This window comes from Rhyacophila brunnea, unplaced genomic scaffold, assembly GCF_057557595.1.
Source record: "Rhyacophila brunnea isolate RB1 unplaced genomic scaffold, BYU_Rbru_1.0 scaffold_9, whole genome shotgun sequence".
NCBI classification, from domain to species: Eukaryota; Metazoa; Arthropoda; class Insecta; order Trichoptera; family Rhyacophilidae; genus Rhyacophila; species Rhyacophila brunnea.
In genome coordinates, this window is record NW_028233361.1 from 2,490,911 (window position 1) to 2,495,401 (window position 4,491).

The window sequence follows — 4,491 nt, forward strand, 5'->3', positions numbered from 1 at the left end:
GGATCCCGAATCCCGGGATTGGATTCCCTAGTTGTGACGTAGGAGTTGCCGTTTTATGGAAATAAATGATTGAATTAACAACAACAACACTAATTAGTTGTCAGAAAAGCGTTTCCGTGGACATTTACCAAACGGTCTCAAACCATCCCAAACCCAACCGTCCGATTTAGTTTGTTTGATGCAGGTTGAATGATACATACTTCTAGTATGCACCTATCTTCTACAGGGTGGCCCAGGGGCCGAGTGCCTACAGCGGTTCCTTTATAAACATACACTTTATGTAGAGCTTTAGATCCACCGCATCTGATAGCATGACTGGCACATCCGAGTCTTTGCGCTTTCAAGCTATTGCCTATATTGTGCTTAAATTGTTCGTAGAGCTCGTTATTTGCCACCTTTGATTTTATTACATCCTTCAGAGGAGTGAACATATCACTTAGGTAAGTGTAAGTGAAAGAACTCGGATAGAGAAGCCTATACTCTAGAGGACGTTGTGCAGTCGGCAATACGACATAAAGTAAGTGTTAACAATTTTCAAATAAATAGTTACAAGATAAAAAGAACTTTTTATATACAACGTTTTTAAATTTTCTGTTGAATTATTATGCTCAAACTTGTACTTGATATGAAGTAAACAAGAAACAAACAAATATAGAAATACTGAATACTGAAATATCATTTTGATTTCCATAGTAACGCACGTATATATTATTAATTTAGTTGCTAGGACGACCCAGTTAGCAACCAATAATGGTGGATTGGATTACGGATTTCTTCCGAAATAACTTTTCATACAAAACAGAATTAACTAAAAAATGAATTCAATTCTACTTAAAGATGGCTTAAAGTATTAAAAAAATGCATAGGCATCGTGTTCTGATATATTCTAAAAGTTTTAAATGTCTAGCTAGTTCGGAAGTTAGTTAAAAATTGATTGCAAGATTTGTACCGGATAAACAACCACCGGACAAATAAGAATACGACATAATAAAAACGTTGTAAAATACAGGGTAATATTAGTAAATAATGTCTACAATAATAAAATAATAAAAAATAAAAGTACATGGAGGCACACAGAGTGAACTAGGTTGATAGACCCTATCTTTAAAACTTATTAAACAACGTCCACCTAAATTATTCACCTTCACGTAAGTAGAATATACCTTCCTATCAATATCTGAAGCGATTTGATTAAACATGGTTATTGCCTCCCCAATTGGCATTACTAATGGCAGGTTAGTTCTGCACCTTCGGAGAACAAACAACGGATTCCCCCGATTTCTAAGATAGTGATCAGAGATACACAAGCCAATACTAGCAAGAATGGCAGAGTTTCCATTTGACATGGACGTAAATGGTCAATAGCACCAAGTTAAGTAAGTAATTAAAATGTGACCGATTTTGTGTTATAACCTCCAACATTGGGAAGACAAAAAATGCATTGACGGTCTTACTTCTAAATAGCATATAAAAATTATCTCATATATACGAAAATAATATATACTATTACAAATTGTATTATTATTCTCTTGCGTCCTTTATTTGCCAATCATGAGTAGTGCATGGTCTATATACCCCTATGTGAACTCATTATTTGGTACTTTAAAATAAGTAATGCATTTTTTACCATACTCGATCGTAATAAAATCACAGTCTGTATTAACAGATTTTTATTTTACGAGAAATGGATCTTAGCCACTTGATCGACTTCGACTCGAAATACAAATTTAAAAACAATATAATATTGTGTATTTGCCAGAACCAGGATTCAAACCTGGAACCTACGATACTATATAAGCCAATACGTAAACCGCTTGGCCATCGAGCAGTGCATTAATTACAATCGCTTAATACATTTACTTAGTAATAATATAAAATTGGCTGTACCTACTAGATAAATAATTAGTCAAATTATTGGGTTAGCTTTGGCGGAAGCCGATTTGGCCCCGCGAAAGAATACGAAAGATTTCGCGACGATTGCATAGTCTGAAGTACAATCAGAGTCAGACTCTTAGTTTGTAAATAATATTATTATCTAATTCAAATATTTACTTTGCATTATTTAAAAAAAAAAACAATATCTTATGATCGTCGTTTATTACCTACTGCCATAGCATAAGAGCCGGTTATACTGAGTGAACAAGTGTCGTAGAAAGAACTAAAGAAAATATACAATTTTCTGTAATTCTAGAAACTAATTAAACGATTAAATAGATAAAATTAGAATACATAGCGCATCACTAAAAATATCTATAGGAAGCCCGCTGGTCAACCGCACATCCCTCGTTATTGGTGCCGAGGAAACATTACCAGAGAGCAGGAAAAAATGCAGAAGTGGACACCACGTCTATACATTCATTGTCTATGAATACTGCTTGCTCGTCGTATTTAACCGAGAATAATTCCAGGTTTTAATAATAATTCCTCTGATTACTATTTTAATCCCTGAAAGCTAGCAAAAGTACACTGTACAAATAGATGCAGACAAAAGCAATATAATATTATGAGCAAATGCAACCCATATCCCAATTATCGAATCAATATTTTTAATATCCGTGCGATTATATTATTTTGCGAATCAAACATCACAATTCAAGTAATCAATTATTATTAATACTATCGACCGAAGGTTGATTTTGAATTTAAATTCTAATGGATTTAAGTTTTGAACTATTCCATTTGAGTCGTTTTTTGCGACTCGGGTTTCGCCTTTCGCCATCTTCAGGCCCTGTGTACACTCACCAAAAAGCAAATACACACTGACAACGAATACTATAAGTCTAACTTATATAACAAATCAATACAATAAAGTACCTAGGTAAAAACTTTAAGTTCGATAAGTAATTCAATTATTATATTATTATAGTCACTTAAATTATTTAAAAACCTTATATAAGCGATATGCGACCATTCTTTTGGCTAGGGCCACTTTAAATACCATTTTTGGGGGGAGGAGCGCATTTATATGCAAACTACCTGTTACCTATGGCATTGTAGTTTTTCCCTCATGCCATGTAGCGAATGCCATGACTTAATATTTTTTTTAATTTATCATATGAATAACACTAATATCTTTTTAACACGACTACTTTTATCAATCACTATATCATAAGTATCAGATAGATTTCGGGCATGGGAAAAATCTTTATTTTTGATAAGCGCATGGTGAAACAGATATACAGTAAATTAGTACTCCTCGAAGAGAATAAACATAATATATACATATTTTCGTTTTATCCGCCCATCTGTATAATTTTTAATTTCACCCGTCTCTATCAAGATGGCTTTTCTCGAAGCACCATAAAATAGACACTGCAAAACAGTGTCATAATATTACATAATATTGTTGCCACAAGTGCGTGCATCCGTTACCACTGTTACCAGGTTCTAAACACGGATGCAACAAAAGCGGTTACATGTAAATTGTACGTAAAACATTTCACCGTGGCACAGTTCGCCGTGAGTTTTCTATCGGAAAGAGATGACCGTATACTATACGGTCTACAATTTTATTAGATTCAATATGAACATTAATTCACTTTTCATAGCTGATTTTGTCAAAATTCATGAATTCAAGAATGAAAATCTCACCTAACCTAACTTAACATAACCTAACAATAATCCAGTATATCGGCAATTTTCATTTTTTTTGCTGCTGGTTTCCTGTAAAGTATAAACCGACAAGAACCGTGTTTTATTTAGACATGAATTTTATGTTAGTACTTTACAATGACATTATTAATGGACGACGCACTCAATACAGTAGCTAGCAAATAAATTCGCGCATTCGCATATATATGCAGACGTCACGCAATTTCCATTATGCGATATCACACATCGGGAATTTATAGCAATATGACCTTTATTGTAATGGCGTTAGAGCAGTGTTTCTAATGTCAATGTTCATTTGAGTGAACCCTTCGAACCGAACCACTCGGCAGACCCAACAAAAAGCATCAGGAATTTATAGCAATATCACCTTTATTGTAATGGCGTTAGAACAGATTATGCCATTCGGCAGACCCGACAATAAAGTGAGTGTCATTTTTTTTTCCAGATGATTCGTCCATATTAATGTCATTGGTACTATACGACCGAAAGAGATTGGATGGTCTATACGGCCATATATTTCCGATACAACATTTCACGGTGAAGTGTGATACGGCGAATTGTATACGTACAGGTTTCCGGACACGAACAAAAGCAGCAATGTTTTAACGAAAACATTCTTACAGACTTACAGTTTCTGCTAAAGACGTACTTTCGTCACAATATATTCCATAATATGTCCAAGAAAATAATCAAGCTCATCACTATTGCAATTTAGGGTAAGGATTTTAAAGGGCATTATAATAATTATGCCTGTCGCTGACCATCAGTCAATCATTAAGTATAAATAAAGGTGTCATACCATAATAATCAATACAGGAGTGTATTGTTTCAGTTTATATTAAAGTAAGTATAGATATTATTTATGTAAGTTTAAACTAA